The sequence below is a fragment of the Engystomops pustulosus genome, chromosome 1 (genome assembly GCF_040894005.1).
Source record: "Engystomops pustulosus chromosome 1, aEngPut4.maternal, whole genome shotgun sequence".
Classification (NCBI taxonomy): Eukaryota; Metazoa; Chordata; class Amphibia; order Anura; family Leptodactylidae; genus Engystomops; species Engystomops pustulosus.
The window spans coordinates 295,341,574-295,367,375 of NC_092411.1; the positions used below are offsets into that span (position 1 = coordinate 295,341,574).

At 48.2% G+C, this 25,802-nt stretch overlaps 1 protein-coding gene across 1 annotated transcript in view; it reads right to left on the reverse strand.

Moving 5' to 3' along the window:
- LOC140131158 (vomeronasal type-2 receptor 26-like) overlaps window positions 1-25,173 on the reverse strand; it is a 42,065-nt gene extending 16,892 nt beyond the window's left edge. Inside the window, exon 1 of the mRNA XM_072150875.1 lies at window positions 25,091-25,173. The gene's annotated coding sequence lies outside the window, so the exon portion shown is untranslated. The remainder of the gene's footprint in view (window positions 1-25,090) is intronic.
- Between the last annotated feature and the right edge of the window lie 629 nt (window positions 25,174-25,802).

Here is a 25,802-nt window from a genome sequence, read left to right on the forward strand (position 1 = left end):
ACACCAGGTAGAACCAGACGTAGAAATATGCACTGTCATGATTTGAGGGTTATAAAAACGCTCCTTTTTGGGGGGGGGGGGGGAAAGGTCAACATATAGATACCGCACAGAATGTATGTTACTCCTTCTATTCTACTATATTCTATTTTGCTGTAAAAAGGCTGCTTATTATTGTGATTTTTGGAGCTATATGATCTTTTCATAGTTTTTCATAACAATTTTTTTTGTGTGACATGGGATAAATATTTTTATATTTTGAAACATTGGGCATTTTGCAATCTGAGATACTTTATTTATTAGTATTAGTAGGATATTAAGAATCCACTGCCACAGGTTGTGATTCAGATTGGCTGATAGACAACCCTGAAAGACCTTGAGATAGTATCGGGTGGTCTTGGATGGTAAAGCATCACCGCCCCCGATGACAACCAAATGGAGGCAAGTAAATCATAACTCGCATGGCCGCTGCCATACAGCATCTGCCACTCAACACTGCTACTTTACACCATGATTGATATCCCTTTGCAGATAGACTGTCTAGCAGGGTCATAAACCCGTATACACTAAGAACCCAGGTGTGAAGGAAACCGCAACGTTCCGGACCCCTGAAGGGTACGTAAGGTCACTCAGTTATCCTTTTACAGACACTCCCAGAACGCACGGGTTCTGAGAGGCGCAGGAAGTGATTTAAAGTTGTCCACACAACTTCCGGATTTGGCACAACCCTAAATCAAATCCCTGAATGGCTATAAGATCCCTCTCACTAGCCGCAGTGAGACAGAATATTATCAGCCTTATGCTGCCACCAGTTCTCCTTTAATATAAGCCCGGTCCGTAACGGGATTATATAGGGTGAGGAACCAACCCGGTAGCATGTATATAAGCGAGAAACCCGGACGTAAGATTCGTGATCGAGATAAAAGAGCAACACAGATTAGATTTTATATTTAATTGCCTTAAGGGCACACTAGACAATACAGTACACACAATAGATATATACAGTAACAGAGTACAAATTACACAGGTAGCACCACAAGTCTAAGCAGTTTAGTTAGTTAGTTAGTTACCTTTGTGTGTGGCCTAATGGGGATGGATAGTCCACACTTTTAGATCTTCCCTGCGCTTAGTTGATGTTAGTTTCCCCCAGGACAAAAGACACCGGCCCCTTCAAGGGCGCCCGATTATATCAGGTGTGGACACACCTCTGTCCACCCTAAGGGGGGTCAATGGTCCCTCCTACCTGATATTACATCCAGAGCCCTGGAGAAGCCACAGCTACCCCAGGGGAAGGTCCTGGGGTCATGGTTCTGGTATCATTGGATCCGGGTGAATCCCAGGATCGCATTGACACCAAACCTGACCCATTTGCTGTGGTCCTATCCAGAGATATTGATATCTCTGGATCTGAGTATCCTAGAGCAATGAACAATGGGTTGTTATGATTTACGGAGAATAACCAATCCAAAAATGTATTTGGTGTTCTGGTGAGACGGACCATAACTTCATAACTTCATCTTCAACCTGGTGATTTGAAAGTTTTAATGGCTCTTTGTTTGAGACTGGGGAGGCGAGGGGGGGTGAGCCTGTAGTCGGTTTGTCTGTATAGGTCTTTGAAGCCCGGTCACATGCTGGTTTTGTCAACAAACTGGCTCATTTAGGTTAATTTATGGTGGTGAATACCAGCAGCCCTCCCCTCCCCCTGGTCCCATCATCACACCTCCCTCCTATAGAGGGCGCTAAGGGGTAATACCTTTGTGTTTCCCCATGTGCCCACTCACTACCTCTCTATGCCTGAGAGATACCCAGCTTCAGCATCACGTCAGTCGCCCAGCTGTGGCACTGTTGCACCTCAGGAGGGACCCGGTATGCTGAAAACTGGGATGGGGTTTGGTCCCCGGGGTCCATGTGATGGACTGCCAACGGGTTCCTCCCAGGTTGGTTGCTGAGCAACTCCCGGAAGGGGTGAAGGGTTGCCCGCAGCTGGGACCTTTGGTCCGCCCGGAGCTGCGGGCAAGCCTCTACGTCCGCAATGGGTTCCTCTGCCCAAACTGGACAGAGTACCATTGCATGTGGGTCACTGGGCCATACCTCTGGTGTACCCTGCTGAATTGTCCTCTGGTACAGTCGCCCTTGGTCCCAGGCCCGCTTGGAGTCGGAGTCCAAGGGAGACTCTACCACCTGCTTCTCCTTAATTTTCAGGCAAGCGTCAGCATCTACCGCTGCCGGAAACTCCTGGCTGGACGTGGCAAGAATTGGTGCAACTGCCCCATCTTCTGCTGACTTCCCAGGATCGATCTCCTGGCCTCTGTCTGACTTGGCAGCCAATTGGTCGGAAGGGAGGAAGGCAGTGGACCTCCAAAGGGCCTTGACGCTACGCCTGCACGTCACCGCGGCGATGGTCGCCGTGACCGCAGGTAGTGTCTGCTTCCTCTCAGCTTCCCACCCAGTCTCCAAGGCAGACAGACTGACCTGGTGCTGTGACATTCCAGTTGGGGATGGGTCATGTAGCGAGTCCTTGCCGTGAAGACCTACCTCTACCGGCACTTTCCCGTCCTCGCTGACAGGCCCTCCCTCCTGAGACCACTGACTCGACGTGGTGAGAGTAGAAGAAACCCCCACGCCTTCTGCCAGTTCCCCCGGATCTGTCTCCTGGCCTCCATCTGACCTGGCAGCCACTTGATCAGAAGGGAGGAAGTCGGCGAGCCCCCGAGGGGCTACAACGCTCCAGCTGCGCGGCCCAGCGGCGATGGTCGCGGTGACCGCAGGTAGCGTCCGATTCCTCACTGCCTCTGACCCAGTTGCCAGGGCAGACAGGTGGGCCCTGTACTGAGACAGTTCAGTTGGGGATGGGCCATGTAGCGAGTCCTTTCCGTGAATACCTACCTCTCCCGGCACTTTCCCGTCCTCGCTGTCAGGCCCTCCTTCCTGAGACCACTGGCTCGATGTGGGGAGAGTAGAAGAAACCCCCACATCTTCTGCCAGCTTCCCCGGATCTGTCTCCTGGCCTCCATCTGACCTGGCAGCCACTTGATCAGAAGGGAGGAAGTCGGCGAGCCCCTGAGGGGCTACAACGCTCCGACTGCGTGTCCCAGCGGCAACAGTCGCTGTGACCGGAGGTAGCGTCCGCTTCCTCTCCACCTCTGACCCAGTCGCCAGGGCAGACAGGTGGGCCCTGTCCTGAGACAGTCCGGTTGGGGATGGGCCTTGTAGCGAGTCTTTGCCGTGAAGACCTACCTCTCCCGGCACTTTCCCGTCCTCGCTGACAGGCCCTCCTTCCTGAGACCACTGACTCGACGTGGTGAGAGTAGAAGAAACCCCCACGTCTTCTGCCAGTTCCCCCGGATCTGTCTCCTGGCCTCCATCTGACCTGGCAGCCACTTGATCAGAAGGGAGGAAGTCGGCGAGCCCCCGAGGGGCTACAACGCTACGACCGCATGTACCAGCAGCGATGGTTGCTGTGACCGTCCACTTCCTCTCCACCTCTGACCCAGTTGCCAAGGCAGACGGACAGGCCCGGTCCCGAGACAGTCCGGTTGGGGATAAGCTCTGCACAGAGTCCTTACCTGGGCACTTCACTAGTCCCGGTATTTTCCCGTCCTCCCCTGCAAGCTTTTTCCCCGCAGCTGTTAGCCCCCTGTCTCTCCCTACTCTCGGAGTGTCAGAGGACAACAGGTATCCAGAGAATGACAGGCCACTTCCCATAGTAGCCTGACCCTCTGCTTGGATGGTCCCCTCCCCCGAGGGCAAAGTGGGACCCATGACCCTACCCACCCCCACATTCCTGGCAGTAGGTAGGTCACACACATCAGTATTATCATTGACAATATCAACATCAGAGTCATAACAATCAATCTCAATAACAGTTACAGCGGCCGGCTGCATATTGCTGTCTGAACGATCAGTCCCTGATGATTCTGGGGGTCACATACTGTGACACTAGTCGGCCTAAGTCTGTTCCCAGCAGAACACTCACAGGAAGGTCAGGTGACACGCCCACCTCCCTCATGCCCCTCCCCGTACCCCAGTCCAAATACACCTTGGCAATGGGCAGTGCCGGTTCTGTTCCTCCAATTCCAGAAACCGTGAGGGTTTTCCCAGGTATCAAATCCTGTGGTGACACCAGTTCAGGCCGTACAAGGGTCAATCCAGCACCAGTGTCTCTCAGTCCCATGGCCCTAGCCTGGCCTATGGTGACGGGCTGCAAATTATCGGGTGACCTCCCACCACCCCCACCCACAAACAAAACAGGAGATGGTGTCAGGGATGGTCCTGGGCCTCTCTGGCGCTGTGGACACGTGGCCTTGAAGTGTCCTGGCTGTCTGCAAAAATGACACAGATGGTTTTCACCCACTGATGTGGAGAGGGGAGGATGGGCAGGTGCCCCCTTGGGTGCAGGGGCAGGGGTAACAGGGATGGTGTTCGTCTTACCCCCTCTCCAAACAGCAGGTCTCCTGGCCTCCAGAGTCCGGTTGTTGCTGTATTCATCTGCCAGGCCAGCTGTTTCCAAAGCATCTTTGGGTTTCCGGTCACGAAGGTGCTGCTGTAACTCCTCCGGGCAATTCCACAAAAACTGCTCGATGGCGATTAGCTCTTTCAGCTGCTGGAAGGTGGTAAGTCCCAGTCCTGAGGTCCACTGGTCCACTGCTCGGAGAAGAGCCCTCATGTGATCAGTCCAGCTGTCAGCAGACCCCCGCTGCAAGCTCCGGAGCTTCTTCCGGTAAGTCTCAGGGGTCAGGTTGTACTGACGGACCAGAGCCTGCTTGATATCCTCATAAGTCAGGGTGGTCTCGCTAGACAAATAGCCGAATATTTCCAGGGCCTTCCCTCTGAGACGAGGGGTGAGGTACCGAACCGACTGGTCCGCAGGCACATGGTACTGTTGGCACGTTTTTTCAAAAGCCAGCAAAAAAGTGTCCAAGTCAGTACCCTTATCCAGCAGGGGAAAGTCCTCAGTCCGCAGCTTTGGGACATGGTTCTCCGGCAACACTGGACTAGCAGGAGCAGACTGTTGTAGCTGAAGCATCTGCAGCTGGTGTTCACGCTCCCTTTGCCTTTCTGCGGCCTCTGCTTCCACTCGCTCCCGCCGTTCTGTAGCCTCTGCTCGCTCTCGCCGTTCTGCAGCAGCCATGAGGGTCTCGTATGCAGCATGGTTCCCCGCCTGTAAACTGGACAAGGCAGCTTGCAAGATGGCCGCCGAGCCCATCAGACCATGTGGGTGGGCGGGCAGTGGGCGGTCCAATGTGGGACTGACCACTGGCGACTGGCTCCTTGGGGAGTCTAGGCAGAGCTCCCCCTCGCCTTGAACAATAGCGCCCCCCACCTCCTCCTGGTCCAACTGCAGTACTGCATCGTCCTCTGTAATGTCCACAGCACTGGCAGCATTCTTCCTGCCTTTGTTCCTACCGGCCATTATCACAGCTGTTGGTAACTAACAAAGAACTGCAACTTGATGTACCTCACACCTTACTGTAATTGCACTCTGCTTGTGTCTAGTGCTGAATTGGTCTTAAGATCCCAACACAAACGCTGCTGTTGGCAATCTTTAGTATTTGAGAGTATGGATTACACAATCAAACACTATTATCTCGATTATCCCACCGCTTGCCACCAATGTGAAGGAAACCGCAACGTTCCGGACCCCTGAATGGTACGTAAGGTCACTCAGTTATCCTTTTACAGACACTCCCAGAACACACGGGTTCTGAGAGGCGCAGGAAGTGATTTAAAGTTGTCCACACAACTTCCGGATTTGGCACAACCCTAAATCAAATCCCTGAATGGCTATAAGATCCCTCTCACTAGCCGCAGTGAGACAGAATATTATCAGCCTTATGCTGCCACCAGTTCTCCTTTAATATAAGCCCGGTCCGTAACGGGATTATATAGGGTGAGGAACCAACCCGGTAGCATGTATATAAGCGAGAAACCCGGATGTAAGATTCGTGATCGAGATAAAAGAGCAACACAGATTAGATTTTATATTTAATTGCCTTAAGGGCACACTAGACAATACAGTACACACAATAGATATATACAGTAACAGAGTACAAATTACACAGGTAGCACCACAAGTCTAAGCAGTTTAGTTAGTTAGTTAGTTACCTTTGTGTGTGGCCTAATGGGGATGGATAGTCCACACTTTTAGATCTTCCCTGCGCTTAGTTGATGTTAGTTTCCCCCAGGACAAAAGACACCGGCCCCTTCAAGGGCGCCCGATTATATCAGGTGTGGACACACCTCTGTCCACCCTAAGGGGGGTCAATGGTCCCTCCTACCTGATATTACATCCAGAGCCCTGGAGAAGCCACAGCTACCCCAGGGGAAGGTCCTGGGGTCATGGTTCTGGTATCATTGGATCCGGGTGAATCCCAGGATCGCATTGACACCAAACCTGACCCATTTGCTGTGGTCCTATCCAGAGATATTGATATCTCTGGATCTGAGTATCCTAGAGCAATGAACAATGGGTTGTTATGATTTACGGAGAATAACCAATCCAAAAATGTATTTGGTGTTCTGGTGAGACGGACCATAACTTCATAACTTCATCTTCAACCTGGTGATTTGAAAGTTTTAATGGCTCTTTGTTTGAGACTGGGGAGGCGAGGGGGGGGGGAGCCTGTAGTCGGTTTGTCTGTATAGGTCTTTGAAGCCCGGTCACATGCTGGTTTTGTCAACAAACTGGTTCATTTAGGTTAATTTATGGTGGTGAATACCAGCAGGCCTCCCCTCCCCCTGGTCCCATCATCACACCAGGTAATTTGTATAAAGATAATATCTGATGAAAACAAGCACAGCATATCAGCAAAATCAAATCATACCAACTATCAAGCATCATGGAGAAGGAGGTTTGAACTTGTTTTGATGACACAGGATCTGGTCACCTTTCAGTCATCAAGTCAACTATAAACCCCTGTATACCAAAAATATGCACCAATCCAAAAACAGGTCATGTAACAGGACAATGATCCCAAGCACCTAAGGACATCTATAGCTGAAAATTAAAACACTTAAGGTGCTGCAATGAACTTTTCACAATTCGGACCTCCCTGTGAAGACTTGTTGGTGGTCAACATTGGCGAAATGGGGGATTCAAAATCTCTACAGAACAATATGATACACTGATAAAGTCAAACACATAAAGCAAGGAAATTGTTGCTGTAAAGGTAAAAGATAGACTATGTGGAGGCCAGCAACTTCCAAGGCTTCCCCACAGGTGTGCGGGTGATCCTGAGGATAAAAGTTTGTAGATCCAGAAGTCTAGTGCTCATTCAAGAAAGCTTCAATTTGTATCTCTATGATTATACACTAAAATTAATCAGGTACAAACAGACAATCAACACATTTTGATTTATGGGTGGGTGGGGGGCAGAGCCAGCGCCAGCACTGGGCATACAAGGGCAAGTGCCAGGGCCCAGAGCTGGGGGGTCCACATAAGGCTATAGATAAGGAATCCATGAAGGGTGCGGGTGGCTGTATGAACTGGTGTTACCTGCCTTAGTGCAGTTTTCCTCACTAATGGGCACTTTGCGCCTGATTATTTAATAGCGTCTCATGCTCTTAGTTAATCTGGTATGTTTTCGGGATGTGACACTGTTACATCATTCTTTCTTGATACTTTTCTTCATACTGTTACAAGACAATTATTGTGCAGCTCAGGAACATGTTTTCTAAAGTGTCGGACAAAATTTAACCTCAACAAAGTTGTGGCACAAACACATAATAAATACATGCGAAAGCTCCAAAGACACTGATTTTCATGGAAACTTTGCCAAAAAAACTGGTGTAGAAACACTAATATATCAGGGACACTGTATGGTGACAATGATAAAGCTGAATTTGCATCTATAGCTTCATCTAAGAATCTGTTATAAAATCCCAATCAACTAAAGGCCTACAATGGAATTTTTTTCCTAGTAAAATAATACACACACTGAGAAACCTCTGTGTAGTTGGGCACCATTGTTGTACATTTCATACCAGGACTTGTGTTCATTTCCTCAGAAGAACTGGAGCTTTGATGGCATAGTTGGCATATTATATAGAAAAGAGATGAGAATATGAAGACATCTCCAGAATTTTCCTGCATTGAGAAACCCCTGAACATTTCAATAATTTTATGGCACTGGCAGGAAGTCCACCAACTTCACATTTTTGGGTAACACCTGCCAGGACTGATCGTAGATGCTACTGGCAGAGGTATCTGAACAGAACCTGAAGGTTCGCTCATCCCTTGCCCTGACTGTGTCTGTCCTAACCTTTTTACTTATCTAGAAATATTCTGACTTAAATGATTGGACCTGAACAGATTAAACTAACCAAATAAGAAAACCATTGACACTACTTACATCACGTAGAAGAGTAAAGCGGTTGCCACATAGTCTTTCTTTTACCTTTACAGCAACAATTTCCTTGCTCTATGTGTTTAACTTTATCAGTGTATCATATTGTTCTGTAGTGATTTTGAATCCCCCATTTCTGCCAATGTTGACCACCAACAAGTCTTCACTGGGAGGTCCGAATTGTGAAAAGTTCATTGCATCACCTTAAGTGTTTTAAATATTCCTGTAGCTGCTCCTCTCACATTTCTGATCTCCAGTACCTCACACCGTCCCCAGTACTTCTCCTATGGACAATACAAGATACTAGCACTTACTCTGCACACCATATACTTGGGTATTTCTCCTTTGGGTATTGTAGATCAGATGCAGATTTATGCATTGTAAACAACCCACCAATGATGAGATCTCCGTCCTGGAAACATTTCTTTACAATATTTTTAACTTCCCTTATCCTAAGATTACAGATTAATTCTGCTAAAGGAAACCATGTAAGAAGCAACAAAGGAAAGCAAAGGACCATCTCTTTCTAGAGACAGTGTGATGATGGAGAAAAAGGATATCCTACTGTTCGTGAGGCATGATGAAGGGAAGCAGCAAGACAAGCAGCGACGCAGGGAGCTCGGCTCCCACTATCAAGGATGACGACTGCTATTAACTTCCCTCTTTTTATACAGTAAGATGGGATATATTTTAGACATCACACATCATTGTAGATCTGCTCCCAGAAGACTATGGCCTAAACTGTCTTTACTTCAGATAATTGTAGAAGAAGATGATGAAACAGAAATTAGGATTTCCAGCTGTCCTTGTGTTATACAGATTCAGGGTGCAGACACACAGTCAGTTTTTCAGGTACAGTTTTTGTAGCCAAAGGCAGGTGTGGATGATACTGGGAGAGGACTTATCATTAAGAAGTGCAAGCTCCTCCTCTATTTTCACTCTACTTTCGGTTTGGGCATCAAAAACTGTATCTGAAAAACTGAAATGTGTGAACCCACCCTTTTTTCCATAGCCCTCATATTATACAGTGACACCCCTGAGGCTTCTAATCTCATGTTTCTTCTCTTTACTACAAATACATACTAGGTCCCTTATCATAAGGCTCTAAATATAATGGAGGCAGCAGAGAAAATGCTGATAAGTGAAATGGATGCAGCTTCAAAGCATGGTAAAGTACTTATCATGGGGGACTTCAATTACCCAGATATTGACGGGGGGCAGAAACCTGCAGATCCTTCAAAGATAGCAGTTTTTTTGTTGACAACAAAAGACAATTACCTGTCACAACTAGTCCTGGAGCCAACAAGAGGGGGCACTGCAGGACCTTATCCTAATCAACAGACCTGATCGGGTATCAGAATTACAGGTCGCGGAGAACCTAGGTAATAGTGATCATAATATCATTGATTTTGTATTACGCTTTACTAAGAGCATTAGTGGAGGGGCAACCAACACTCTAAACTTCAGGAGGGAAAATTTTCAGCAACTAAGGGAAGACCTTAAAGGCATAGACTGGGACAGTGTTCTCAAAGACAAAAGCCCCCCCCCCCCCAAAAAAAAAAATTGGATTTTTTCTCATATATTCTAAAAAAGTCCTGTGAGAAACACAAACCATATGGGAAAAATCATAAAAGGAACAAGAAAAAGCCAATGTGGCTAACTAGTCTTGTAAGTAAAGCAATAAGCGAGAAAGATAGCTAAAACATGAAGGTAGCAATGAGGCATCACAGGATTATAGAGAGAAAAATAAATCCTGTAAAAAGCAGATAAAGGCCGCAAAAATAGAGACTGAGAGAAATATTGCCAGGGAGAGCAAAAATAATCCCAAATTATTTCTCAAGTATATAAATAATAAGAAACTAAAAACGGAGAGTGTTGGCCCCCTTAGGAATAACATGGGGGTCATGGTGGAAGGAGATGAGGAAAGGGCCAATCTACTGAATGTCGCCTTCTCAACTGTCTTTACCCCGGAAAATCCCCTGGTGGAAGACACAATGAGGAATAATGTAAATTCTCTTTGGAATGTCAACAGTTTAACCCAGAAAGAGGTACGGCGCCGCCTCGCAACCACTAAGATAGATAAATCACCGGGGCCAGATGGCATACACCCCCGGGTTCTGCATGAACTATGTACCGTGATAGACAGACCATTATTTTTAATATTTGAAGATTCCCTGAGGACTGGTTATGTTCCACAGGACTGGCGCATAGCAAATGTGGTACCAATATACAAAAAAAAGGATCAAAAGTGATCCTGGAAACTACAGACCCGTGAGTCTAACTTCTGTGGTGGGGAAAATATGTGAGGGATTTGTTAGAGATGCTATCCTGGAGTATTTCCCTGTGCACAACCTTATAAGCCAGCGTCAGCATGGGTTAATGAGAGATCGGTCCTCTCAGGCTAATCTGATTGGTTTCTACAAAGAAATAACTTTCGGACTGGATCTGGGGGATGATGTGGAGGTTGTATATCTGGACTTTTCGAAGGCATTTGACACTGTGCAGCATACAATGTTGGTATATAAAATGAGACTGCTGGGACTAGGGGAAAATTTGTGTATTTGGGTAAGTAATTGGTTTAGTAATAGAAAACAGAGGTTTGTCAATAATGGCACATTCTCAGATTGGGTTGACGTTACCAGTGGAGTGCCACAGGGGTTAGTATTGGAGCCACTTCTTTTTAATATTTTTATGAATGACCTTGTAGTGGGTTTACACAGTCAAGTTTCAATTTTGCAGATGATACTAAGCTTTGTAAAGTAATAAATACTGAGGTCAATAATTTAGCATTACAGAGGGATTTGTGGAAGCTTGAGGAGTGGGCAGAGAAATGGTTGATGATGTTTAATGTAGATAAATGTAAAGTTATGCACTTGGGCCATGGAAACAAAAAGTATAATTATGTTCTAAACAGTCAATTACTTGGTAAAACTGGAGCTGAAAAGGACTTGGGAGCATTGGTGGATGGTAAACTTAATTTTAGTGACCAGAGCCAGGCGGCTGCTGCCAAAGCAAATAAAATTATGGGATGTATCAAGAAAGGAATAGATTCTCATGATAAAGACATAGTTTTGCCCTTATACAAATCCCTGGTCAGACCACACATGGAATATTGTGTACAGTTTTGGGGACCGGCATAGAAAAAGGACATAGTAGAGCTGGAATAGGTGCAGAGGAGAGCAACCAGGATTATTAGGGGAATGGGGGAACTAGAATACACTGACATATTACAAAATTTGGGATTATTCAGTTTAGAAAAAAGATGACTGAGGGGAGACCTCATTACAATGTACAAATACCTGAACGGACAGTACAAGGATCTCTCCAAAGATCTTTTTATACCTAGGCCTGTGACCAGGACAAGGGGGCATCCTCTACGCCTAGAGGAGAGGAGATTCTACCATCAACATAGACAAAGGTTCTTTACTGTAAGAGCAGTGAGACTATGGAACTCTCTGCCGCAGGAGATTGTTATGGCGGACTCTATGTATATGTTCAAGAGAGGCCTGGATGCCTTTCTGGAGAGAAAAAATATCACAGGATAAAACATGTATTTAATTCTTAAAGGTTGAACCTTATATACTATGATCATCTATAGAGATAAACAAATCATCCAAACATAAACATATTGCTGCAAACACCCATCGCAAACACCCGTGGTCGGTGGTTGTATCGAACATGGGTGTTAACTAGAGATGAGCGAGCACTAAAATGCTCGAGTGCTCGTTATTCGAGACGAACTTTTCCAGATGCTCGAGTGCTCGTCTCGAATAACGAGCCCCATTGAAGTCAATGGGAGACTCGAGCATTTTTCAAAGGGACCATGGTTCGGGAATAAAATGTGTTAATTAATTGAAAAAGAATGTCTTCTGATAAGTTAGCAGATGTATGCAAACATCTGCAATCTATTCTTCACTGTTCCGCGCGTATATTATCTCCCGACAAGTTAACAGATGTGAAGAACAGTGAAGAATAGAATAAAAACAGTGAACACAGGATCATTTAAGTGAAAAACACAGTGAAGAATAGATTGCAGATGTTCTGCACATCTGCTTACTTGTCGGGAGATACGCTGTCCCGGGATCCGCTGCTCTTCTTCCACTGAAGTCTCCCCGATGTCTCCCCGTGCCCCTCGATGTCTCCGTGCCCCTCGATGTCTCCCCGTGCCCCTCGATGTCTCCGTGCCCCTCGATGTCTCCGTGCCCCGATGTCTCCGTGCCCCTCGATGTCTCCCCGTGCCCCTCGATGTCTCCGTGCCCCTCGATGTCTCCGTGCCCCTCGATGTCTCCGTGCCCCTCGATGTCTCCGTGCCCTTCGATGTCTCCCCGTGCCCCTCGATGTCTCCCCGTGCCCCTCGATGTCTCCGTGCCCCTCGATGTCTCCGTGCCCCTCGATGTCTCCGTGCCCCTCGATGTCTCCGTGCCCCTCGATGTCTCCCCGTGCCCCTCGATGTCTCCGTGCCCCTCGATGTCTCCGTGCCCCTCGATGTCTCCGTGCCCCTCGATGTCTCCGTGCCCCTCGATGTCTCCGTGCCCCTCGATGTCTCCGTGCCCCTCGATGTCTCCGTGCCCCTCGATGTCTCCGTGCCCCTCGATGTCTCCGTGCCCCGATGTCTCCGTGCCCCTCGATGTCTCCCCGTGCCCCTCGATGTCTCCGTGCCCCTCGATGTCTCCGTGCCCCTCGATGTCTCCGTGCCCCTCGATGTCTCCGTGCCCCTCGATGTCTCCCCGTGCCCCTCGATGTCTCCGTGCCCCTCGATGTCTCCGTGCCCCTCGATGTCTCCGTGCCCCTCGATGTCTCCCCGTGCCCCTCGATGTCTCCGTGCCCCTCGATGTCTCCGTGCCCCTCGATGTCTCCGTGCCCCTCGATGTCTCCGTGCCCCTCGATGTCTCCGTGCCCCTCGATGTCTCCGTGCCCCTCGATGTCTCCGTGCCCCTCGATGTCTCCGTGCCCCGATGTCTCCGTGCCCCTCGATGTCTCCGTGCCCCGATGTCTCCGTGCCGCTCCCTGATGTCTCCGTGCTGCCGCTGCCCCATGTCTCTGTGCTGCTCACCGTGTTCTTCACACATATATATTGTTCTTCACATACTATTTTGTTCGCACAGTTCCGCGCGTATCTTCCGACAAGTAAACAGATGTGCCGAACATCTGTAATCTATTCTTCACTGTGTTCTTCACTGTGTTTTTCACTTAAATGATCCTGTGTTCACTGTGTTCACTGTTTTTATTCTATTCTTCATTGTTCTTCACTGTGTTTTTTTAATTAAATGCTCGATCTCGAGCAGGGGAAATACTCGTCCGAGCAACGAGCCGTCTCGAGTACCTTAATACTCGAACGAGCATCAAGCTCGGACGAGTATACTCGCTCATCTCTAGTGTTAACTCCTTGATTGCCACCACCAAAGAAGCCAATGGTATTTAGAAGACAGTTACATATGGGTCAAGCTGCATGGTTTCTGAAGATCTCATTGTAATGAATCATATGTAAATGAACAGTTGTATTGCAATATATACGATAGTAACGTCTAGGATTAAATTACCCTAGAGGGTCTAAAAAATAGTAAAAAAATGTAAAAAGTTAAAAAATAAAAAATAATGAGAATTTAAATCACCCCCCCTTTCCAAAGAACTGATAAAAAACTAAATAAACAGTAAAAATCTCAAACACGTTAGGTATCGCCGGTATCGTAATTGCCCACGGTGAACCACATAACGCAAAATAGTTCCCAAATGTCCAAAAAACGTGACTTTACACCATTTTACATGAAAATTTTATATAAGGTTTAAAAAGGTTGCACAGTCCTCAAAATGGTAGCAATGGAAATATCAGCTCATCTTGCAAAAAATGACAACTCACACAGCCCCTTACACCAAAGTATAAAACAATTTAATTTTTCGTACAAATTTTTTTTTATTTGGGAAAATGTATTATGATTAGAGATGAGCGAACATGCTCGTCCGAGCTTGATGCTCGGTCGAGCATTAGCGTACTCGAAACTGCTTGTTGCTCGGACGAATACTTCGCCCGCTCGAGAAAATGGCAGCTCCCGCCGTTTTGCTTTTTGGCGGCCAGAAACAGAGCCAATCACAAGCCAGGAGACTCTGCACTCCACCCAGCATGACGTGGTACACGTCGATAGCAGTGGTTGGCTGGCCAGATCAGGTGACCCTGGGATAGACTAGCCGCTGCCCGCGCTGCTCGGATCATTCTGTGTCTGGATGCCGCTAGGGAGAGAGCTGCTGCTGGTCAGGGAAAGCGTTAGGCTGTTCTATTAGAATATTGTTAGGCAGGAGTGATTCTCCAAGAACCCAACAGCCCTTCTTAGGGCTACAATAACGTTTTACTTTTTTTTTTTTTTTTGGATCTAGTACCATTTTGTGAGGAATTAGCAGGGGGACTTGCTACCGTTGTGTTTAGCTCTTAGTGGCACACATATCCACCTCAAACACCAAAGTGGGAAAATTTAGTAGGGGTTGGATTTCAATTAGGCACAGTCTGCCATTTTTCCTTTTTTATTTTACGTTTATTTTGTTTAATAACTCAGTGTCATCTCATCTGGCATAGTAGTGTGCTTTCATACTTGGCTAGAAAATAGCCATAGGAGAATCCAAACGGCTTACTTACGCCTACAGTAGCGTTATATATTTGATTTCTGGTTGATCTGCTGGTGGCTGTACTTGCTGCAGTGCATCTACTAGCCAATTGTGAGCAATTTGTAGTGAGACTTGCGACCGCTGTGTTTTGCGCTTAGTGACGCACATATCCATTGCAAAGACCGAAGTGGGAAAATTTAGTAGGGGTTGGATTTCAATTAGGCACAGTCTGCCATTTGTCCTTTTTTATTTTACGTTTATTTTGTTTAATAACTCAGCGTCATCTCATCTGGCATAGTAGTGTGCTTTCATACTTGGCTAGAAAATAGCCATAGGAGAATCCAAACGGCTTACTTACGCCTACAGTAGCGTTATATATTTGATTTCTGGTTGATCTGCTGGTGGCTGTACTTGCTGCAGTGCATCTACTAGCCAATTGTGAGCAATTTGTAGTGAGACTTGCGACCGCTGTGTTTTGCGCTTAGTGACGCACATATCCATTGCAAAGACCGAAGTGGGAAAATTTAGTAGGGGTTGGATTTCAATTAGGCACAGTCTGCCATTTGTCCTTTTTTATTTTACGTTTATTTTGTTTAATAACTCAGTGTCATCTCATCTGGCATAGTAGTGTGCTTTCATACTTGGCTAGAAAATAGCCATAGCAATAGGATAGCATCGTTTGGTTTTAAAAACTCAAAAACACAAAAAAAAAAAAAAAAAAACACAAAAAAAAGTTAAAAAAAAATTAAAGCTATAACTCTCATTTTAAAAATGTTTAACCCGAGGGCTAGGGGTAGAGGACGAGGGCGGGGACGTGGGCGTCCAACTACTGCAGGGGTCAGAGGCCGTGGTCCTGGCCGGGGTGAGACACCACCTGCTTATGAGGGAGCAGGGGAACGCCGCAGAGCTACACTCCCTAGGTTCATGTCTGAAGTTACTGGGACTCGTGGTAGAGCACTGTTGAGGCCAGAACAGTGCGAACAGGTGATGTCGTGGATTGCTGACAATGCTTCGAGCAATTTGTCCACCAGTCAGTCTTCCACGCAGTCCACCCATGTCACCGAAATCGGCACTCCTCCAGCTCCTGCACCTCAGCCTCCTCCCCCCCAGTCTGCCCCCTCCCAGGAAAATTTGGCATTTGAACCGGCATACTCTGAGGAACTGTTTTCTGGACCCTTCCCACAGTCACAAACCACTTGTCCGGTTGCTGCTGAGCAATTTTCCGATGCCCAGGTTTTCCACCAGTCACAGTCTGTGGGTGATGATGACCTTCTTGACGTAGTGGAAGTGTGTAAAGAGGTGTCCGACGATGAGGAGACACGGTTGTCAGACAGTGGGGAAGTTGTTGTCAGGGCAGGAAGTCCGAGGGGGGAGCAGACTGAGGGATCGGAGGATGATGAGGTGACAGACCCAAGCTGGGTTGAGAGGCCGGGTGAACACAGTGCTTCTGAGACGGAGGAGAGTCCTCGACCAGAACAGGTTGGAAGAGGCAGTGGTGGGGCCAGACGGAGAGGCAGGGCCAGAGCTGGTGCATCAGCGCCAAATGTGTCAACTAGTGAAGCTCCCGTGGCGAGGGCTCTTGCGGCGAGGGCTAGATCTTCAGATCAAGCCCTTAATGTGCACATCTCCAGATTGCTTAGCCTGGAGATGCTGCCCTATAGGCTAGTAGAGACCGAGGCCTTTCGCAACCTCATGGCGGCGGCCGCCCCTCGGTATTCGGTCCCCAGCCGCCACTACTTTTCCCGATGTGTCGTCCCAGCCCTGCACCAGCACGTGTCAGACAACATCATCCGTGCCCTGACCAACGCCGTTTCTGACAAGGTCCACCTGACCACGGACACGTGGACGAGTGCTGCCGGGCAGGGCCACTATATATCGCTGACGGCACATTGGGTTAACTTGGTGGAGGCTGGGAGCGAGTCTGACCCTGCGGCTGGTCATATACTGCCGACGCCGAGGATTGCGGGGCCTACCTCGGTCCAGGTGTTTCAGGCCTACTAGGCCTCCTCCTCCTCCCACCCCTCCTCCACCTCCTCCTCCGAACTACCATCCGTGGGCACGGCGCCATCAGTCGGTAGCTCTAGGCACAGCAGCAGTGCCGTCGCTAAGCGACAGCAGGCGGTGCTCAAACTGCTGAGCCTAGGCGATAAAAGGCACACCGCCCAAGAGCTATTACAGGGCATCACGGCGCAGACTGATCTGTGGCTGGCACCGCTGAACCTGAAGCCAGGCATGGTAGTGTGTGACAACGGCCGTAACCTGGTGGCGGCTCTGCAACTCGGCAGACTGACACATGTGCCATGCCTGGCCCATGTGTTAAATCTGATAGTTCAGCGTTTCCTCAAGACATACCCCAATCTGTCTGATTTGCTCACGAAGGTGCGCCGCATCTGTGCGCATTTCAGGAAGTCCAGCACAGATGCTGCCACTCTCAGGGCAGCGCAGCGCCGCCTCCAACTGCCCGCTCACCGACTGTTGTGCGACGTGCCCACGAGGTGGAATTCAACACTGACCATGTTATCCAGAGTTTACCAGCAGCGCCGAGCGATTGAAGACTGCCAGATGTCAACTTCCACCAGAACTGGTAGTCAGGTCAGTCAGCTTCCTCAAGTCTACAATGAGGAGTGGACGTGGATGTCTGATATCTGTCAGGTGCTGAGTAACTTTGAGGAGTCAACACAGATGGTCAGTGGCGATGCCGCCATCATCAGCCTCACCATCCCGCTGCTTGGCCTGTTGAAAAACTCTCTGATCAGCATGAAGTTGGAAGCTTTGCGCTCGTCACAAGAGACGGGGGAAGAAGATTCCCTTGTTGATAGCCAAAGCACCCTCAGGTCTGTTTCTCAGCGCATATCGGAGGAGGTGGAGGTGGAGGAGGATGAGGAGGAAGAGGAGGAGAATGTTGGCGAGACACAAGAGGGGACCATTGTTGAGTCCTTCACTGTTCAGCGTGTATGGGCAGAAGAAGAGGAGTTGGAGGAGTTGGAGGAGGAGGAAATGGACAGTCAGGCCAGTGAGGGGAGTGAATTCTTACGCGTTGGTACTCTGGCGCATATGGCAGATTTCATGCTAGGCTGCCTATCCCGTGACCCTCGCGTTCAAAGAATTTATTCCAGCACCGATTACTGGGTGTTCACTCTCCTGGACCCACGGTACAAGCAAAATCTTTCCACTCTCATCCCTGCAGAGGAAAGGAGTGTGAGAATGCATGAATACCAGCAGGCCCTGGTGCACAAGCTGAAACAGTATTTCCCTTCTGACAGCGCTAGCGGCAGAGTGCGTAGTTCAGCGGGACAAGTAGCGAGGGAGAGTAGGCGAGCAGGCAGCTTGTCCAGCACTGGCAAGGGTACGCTTTACAAGGCTTTTGCCAGCTTTATGTCACCCCAGCAAGACACTGTCACCTGTCCCCAGTCTCGGCAGAGTAGGGCTGATCTTTACAGAAAGATGGTGAGGGAGTACGTAGCTGACCATACCATCGTCCTAAATGATCACACAGCTCCCTACAACTACTGGGTTTCAAAGCTGGACATGTGGCACGAACTGGCGCTGTACGCCTTGGAGGTTCTTGCCTGCCCTGCCGCTAGCGTCTTGTCCGAGCGGGTTTTCAGTGCAGCTGGTGGCATCATCACCGATAAGCGTACACGCCTGTCGACTGACAGCGCTGACAGGCTGACGCTTATTAAGATGAATAAAGCCTGGATTTCTCATAATTTCCAATCTCCACCAGGTGAAGGAAGCTCAACCTGAATAATTGATCCACTCCTCCTCCTCCTCATTTTCCTCCTTCTCCTCCTCTTTGTACAGTAAAGCAGAGGAAACTGGCTATTTTTTGACAGGGCCCACTGGCTCTAGCTATAGTACTTTATGCATTTAATTTTTCTGGAGGGCCACCTACCCGGTCCTCTGTTTTAAACAATTTTTGGGAGTGCCACATACAGGCACTCAATCTATTCAATTTTTCTGGAGGGCCACCTACCCGGTCCTCTGTTTTAAACAATTTTTGGGAGTGCCACATACAGGCACTCAATCTATTCAATTTTTCTGGAGGGCCACCTACCTGCTCCTCTGGTTTGAAAATTTTTTTGGACTGCCACATACAGGCACTCAATCTATTCCATTTTAGTGGAGGGCCACCTACCTGCTCCTCTGGTTTGAAAAATTTTTGGGACTGCCACATACAGGCACTATCCAAATTAAATTGTCTCCATAGCAGCCTCCACACGTTGTCTCCATTGCTACCTCCAAAAGTCGTCCATATAGCTGCCTCCATACATCGTCCCTTTATCAAACGAGGTGTGTCAGGCAGAAATTTGGGTTGTTTTCATGGATTCCACATCAAAGTTGTTAACTTTGTCGCCACCCTGCTGTGTTATCCACAAAATATACTGGCAAACTTTTATCATTTACCAATATTATTTCAGCGCTTCTTGCGCATCTGTTTACATTCCCCTCACCCGGCATATCCTAAACTTATAAGAACGCTACTACACTTGATCTTATACAAAAGGTTCTTAGAAGTGCTGTTTGGGGAATAGCCTAGAGACAGGGGCTTGGATTGGCGAAAGCTCGCCTGGCAGCGGAGCGCCAGCTCCATGCGCATCAGCCGCTTCTTGCGCATCTGTTTACATTCCCCTCACCCGCCATATCCCAAACTTATAAGAACGCTACTACACTTATCTTGGTGCAGGCTGGGACCGAGTCTGACTCTGGGGCTGGTCATATACTGCCGACGCAGAGAATTGCGGGGCCTACCTCGGTCCAGGTCTCAAAGGCCTACTATACCTCCTCCCAGCCCTCCTCCTCCTCCGAATTACCATCCGTGGGCATGGCGCCATCAGTCGGTAGCTCTAGGCACAGCAGCAGTGCCGTCGCTAAGCGACAGCAGGCGGTGCTCAAACTGCTGAGCCTAGGCGATAAAAGGCACACCGCCCAAGAGCTATTACAGGGCATCACGGCGCAGACTGATCTGTGGCTGGCACCGCTGAACCTGAAGCCAGGCATGGTAGTGTGTGACAACGGCCGTAACCTGGTGGCGGCTCTGCAACTCGGCAGACTGACACATGTGCCATGCCTGGCCCATGTGTTAAATCTGATAGTTCAGCGTTTCCTCAAGACATACCCCAATCTGTCTGATTTGCTCACGAAGGTGCGCCGCATCTGTGCGCATTTCAGGAAGTCCAGCACAGATGCTGCCACTCTCAGGGCAGCGCAGCGCCGCCTCCAACTGCCCGCTCACCGACTGTTGTGCGACGTGCCCACGAGGTGGAATTCAACACTGACCATGTTATCCAGAGTTTACCAGCAGCGCCGAGCGATTGAAGACTGCCAGATGTCAACTTCCACCAGAACTGGTAGTCAGGTCAGTCAGCTTCCTCAAGTCTACAATGAGGAGTGGACGTGGATGTCTGATATCTGTCAGGTGCTGAGTAACTTTGAGGAGTCAACACAGATGGTCAGTGGCGATGCCGCCATCATCAGCCTCACCATCCCGCTGCTTGGCCTGTTGAAAAACTCTCTGATCAGCATGAAGTTGGAAGCTTTGCGCTCGTCACAAGAGACGGGGAAGAAGATTCCCTTGTTGATAGCCAAAGCACCCTCAGGTCTGTTTCTCAGCGCATATCGGAGGAGGTGGAGGTGGAGGAGGATGAGGAGGAAGAGGAGGAGAATGTTGGCGAGACACAAGAGGGGACCATTGTTGAGTCCTTCACTGTTCAGCGTGTATGGGCAGAAGAAGAGGAGTTGGAGGAGTTGGAGGAGGAGGAAATGGACAGTCAGGCCAGTGAGGGGAGTGAATTCTTACGCGTTGGTACTCTGGCGCATATGGCAGATTTCATGCTAGGCTGCCTATCCCGTGACCCTCGCGTTCAAAGAATTTATTCCAGCACCGATTACTGGGTGTTCACTCTCCTGGACCCACGGTACAAGCAAAATCTTTCCACTCTCATCCCTGCAGAGGAAAGGAGTGTGAGAATGCATGAATACCAGCAGGCCCTGGTGCACAAGCTGAAATAGTATTTCCCTTCTGACAGCGCTAGCGGCAGAGTGCGTAGTTCAGCGGGACAAGTAGCGAGGGAGAGTAGGCGAGCAGGCAGCTTGTCCAGCACTGGCAAGGGTACGCTTTACAAGGCTTTTGCCAGCTTTATGTCACCCCAGCAAGACACTGTCACCTGTCCCCAGTCTCGGCAGAGTAGGGCTGATCTTTACAGAAAGATGGTGAGGGAGTACGTAGCTGACCATACCATCGTCCTAAATGATCACACAGCTCCCTACAACTACTGGGTTTCAAAGCTGGACATGTGGCACGAACTGGCGCTGTACGCCTTGGAGGTTCTTGCCTGCCCTGCCGCTAGCGTCTTGTCCGAGCGGGTTTTCAGTGCAGCTGGTGGCATCATCACCGATAAGCGTACACGCCTGTCGACTGACAGCGCTGACAGGCTGACGCTTATTAAGATGAATAAAGCCTGGATTTCTCATAATTTCCAATCTCCACCAGGTGAAGGAAGCTCAACCTGAATAATTGATCCACTCCTCCTCCTCCTCATTTTCCTCCTTCTCCTCCTCTTTGTACAGTAAAGCAGAGGAAACTGGCTATTTTTTGACAGGGCCCACTGGCTCTAGCTATAGTACTTTATGCATTTAATTTTTCTGGAGGGCCACCTACCCGGTCCTCTGTTTTAAACAATTTTTGGGAGTGCCACATACAGGCACTCAATCTATTCAATTTTTCTGGAGGGCCACCTACCCGGTCCTCTGTTTTAAACAATTTTTGGGAGTGCCACATACAGGCACTCAATCTATTCAATTTTTCTGGAGGGCCACCTACCTGCTCCTCTGGTTTGAAAATTTTTTTGGACTGCCACATACAGGCACTCAATCTATTCCATTTTAGTGGAGGGCCACCTACCTGCTCCTCTGGTTTGAAAAATTTTTGGGACTGCCACATACAGGCACTATCCAAATTAAATTGTCTCCATAGCAGCCTCCACACGTTGTCTCCATTGCTACCTCCAAAAGTCGTCCATATAGCTGCCTCCATACATCGTCCCTTTATCAAACGAGGTGTGTCAGGCAGAAATTTGGGTTGTTTTCATGGATTCCACATCAAAGTTGTTAACTTTGTCGCCACCCTGCTGTGTTATCCACAAAATATACTGGCAAACTTTTATCATTTACCAATATTATTTCAGCGCTTCTTGCGCATCTGTTTACATTCCCCTCACCCGGCATATCCTAAACTTATAAGAACGCTACTACACTTGATCTTATACAAAAGGTTCTTAGAAGTGCTGTTTGGGGAATAGCCTAGAGACAGGGGCTTGGATTGGCGAAAGCTCGCCTGGCAGCGGAGCGCCAGCTCCATGCGCATCAGCCGCTTCTTGCGCATCTGTTTACATTCCCCTCACCCGCCATATCCCAAACTTATAAGAACGCTACTACACTTATCTTGGTGCAGGCTGGGACCGAGTCTGACCCTGGGGCTGGTCATATACTGCCGACGCAGAGAATTGCGGGGCCTACCTCGGTCCAGGTCTCAAAGGCCTACTATACCTCCTCCCAGCCCTCCTCCTCCTCCGAATTACCATCCGTGGGCATGGCGCCATCAGTCGGTAGCTCTAGGCACAGCAGCAGTGCCGTCGCTAAGCGACAGCAGGCGGTGCTCAAACTGCTGAGCCTAGGCGATAAAAGGCACACCGCCCAAGAGCTATTACAGGGCATTCCACATTAAACTTGTTAACTTTGTCGCCACCCTGCTGTGTAATCCACAAAATATACTTGCAAACTTTTATCATTTACCGATATTATTTCAGCGCTTCTTGCGCATCTGTTTACATTCCCCTCACCCGGCATATCCTAAACTTATAAGAACGCTACTACACTTGATCTTATACAAAAGGTTCTTAGAAGTGCTGTTTGGGGAGTAGCCTAGAGACAGGGGCTTGGATTGGCGAAAGCTCGCCTGGCAGCGGAGCGCCAGCTCCATGCCAAGATCCAACTAACATAGTTTTAACTGCAGCACCTTTAATCTACTACTAGTTCACTGCCTCCATACATGGTCCCCTTATCAAACGAGCTGTGTCAGGCAGAATTTTGGGTTGTTTTCATGGCTTCCATGTTAACTTTGTCGCCACCCTGCTGTGTAATCCACAAAATATACTGGCAAACTTTTATCATGTACCGATATTATTTGAGCGCTTCTTGCTCACCTCCTTTGGTTCCTCTCTGCCACCCATTGGTTTGAAGCCTGAGTCCATTTAGGGTATGTCGCCATGCCACTCTCTAGCCTGCTGCCGCTGCCTCTGCATGCCGTCCCCTATAGTGTCAGGGTCAATTATTGGATGTTTTAGATGCTATCTAGCTTCATTCTGTCACTCTGTCATGGCCATGCTGTTGCCCATAATTTTGGCATAATGGTGCGATTAAGCAGCCTCAGAGGCATCCATGCATGCTGCCCCTGCTGTTTCCTGTCCATTTCCGTGGTGTTTCCATCCTTTTCTGAGGTTCCCAGGTGTTTGGCCAAGCTTCCCTGTGCAGAGCCTTGGTCCCCTTGGTCCCCTTGGTCCCCGAGCATTTTAGTATTCGCTCATCTCTAATTATGATGCAAAAACACATATTTTATCATATATTATCATGTTGAGCGTACAGTGAAAGTCATAAAAACCGAGCCCACAAGAGAGTGATGCAAATGCGTTTGTTCACCAATTTCACCACATTTTTCCAGTAAAATCTCCCTTTCAACTCCTATTCTCTATTCTCGACTTATCTATTATCTCTCTTCTAACCCCTTCCTTTAGCCCTTACAATCTGGTTTCCACACTAAGCACTCCACTGAAACTGCTCTTTCTAAACTCTCCAATGATTTCTTTACTGCTAAACCCAAAGCTGACTATTATCACCTCATTCTTCTGGTTCTCTTCAGTGTTTGATACTGTGGACCACCAGCTCCTCCTCAGGAGGCTTTGCTCCTTTGACCTGAAGGACACTGCACTAGTTTTCTTCCTATCTCTCTGACTGTACTTTCAGTGCCCCCTTCTCTCGATCTTTCTCTCTTCATCTTCCTCTCACTCAGAGTTCCTCAGCCGTCAGTTCTGGGTCCTCTTCCTTTTCCCCTGTATACCACCCCTATTGCTCTACAAAATCATCTCTGTGCTGATGATACCTAACTAAATAGGTCACCCCTGCTTTGCTTCAGAACACCAGAGACTGTATCTTAACCTCCTCTTTCTTCTCATTAAGACAGAACTTCTTGTCTTTACATCATCTGCTAATAGACCAAACCTTAACCTCTCCATCTCGGTCGGTGGGATCAGCATAACCCCAAGGCATCAGGCCTGCTGTCTCGCGGTTGTGCTAAACTCTGAACATTGTAATCTTACATACAATCACTTGCACGCTTTTGCTGCTTGCACCTTAAAAAGTTTTCTAGAAGCCAACCTTTTTTTCCCATTGAAACCTCTAAAAGAATAATTTTCTCACTGATTTACTCTCATTTTGACTATTGTAACTAATTGGTCTTTCGCTTACTAAACTATCTCCTCTCCTATTTTTTCTTAAAGCAGCAGCCAGGCTAGTTTTTTAGACCAAACGCTACAAAGATGCCTCCTGTCTATGCCAGTCACTGCACTGATTTCCCATCTCCTTCTGAATACAGTTTAAAATAATCACCCTCATCCACAAAGCTCTGCATAATGCTGCAACTGCCTACCTCTCCTCTCTTATCTCAGTCTATGGCCCAACCCATGCTGTTAGATCTGCCAGTGATCTTAGATTATTGCCTTCCTTAATTCAAACCTCTCACTCACCTATACAGGACTTCTCCTGAGCTGCACCAATTCTCTGGAATGTCTATCCCTAATACAATCAGACTATTAACGCATCTACATAGCTGCAAACATGCTCTTAAAATCCATTTCTTTAAGCAAGCCTATTACATTCTCCAACTGCATGAAACTTCAACTCTCTTTGCCATCCCATCCTGTGCACTCCTCCCAGCTTTTATCCAGAAAACACCAGATATCAAGCTACAGGCTTTCCTGCAGTCTCTTTGACGCTAAACTATATAAGATTACATTTTTATGGGCCGTGGCCTGGTTGCTGAGCTGATCAGCCACATGTGAGAACAGCTCCTCCAGATAATAAGCTGAAACAGCACTAACCTGCAAAAGCTACATCATAAAGCCATCAAAAAGTGACAGGAGCAGGATGAGTGTCCCCTCCAGGAAGAGAAACTCCACGGAGGAATTAGGAGGGAAGATAAGGCAGCAGCATGGGGAGAAACAAAGATGGTGCTGATACGCATGCTGCTCTGTCTCTCCCACAGAGATCAGGAAGCAGGAGAGTGGGACAGTTAAAAATTAACCCACAAGGCACCAATCCAGACACACCACAAGCCAGCAGAGGATCTCCCAACCAAGGTACAATAAAAAGGAGCCAAAAATCCCACAACAAAGTTCACACCAACGCCCTCTTCCCTCCACACCTAGAAAGGGTAAATACAAGGCAACCCTCCCCCACCATCACCAGAGAGGACCTGCAGGTGTCATGCTCCTCTTACTCCTCATCCTCCAATAAATCACTATCTCCCACTGTAAGCCCAGCTAAACAAAAGCAATAGCCAGATGAGAACCTGCAGGACAGTGAACCAGACATGAACACACCAGATGCGTTTGCTGACTTCCAAGCATCAGATAAGACAGTACAAGAATCACTACTAAAAAACATGCTGGAAGCCTTCCGCAATTCTTTACAAGCAGATATATCTAAACTCATATCCCCCTTACAATCCTCAGTAAATCAACTGGGGACTAGGGTCTCTGAAACAGAAGACAGAATGACCTCCATCACTGATGCCCACAATAAGCTGGTAGA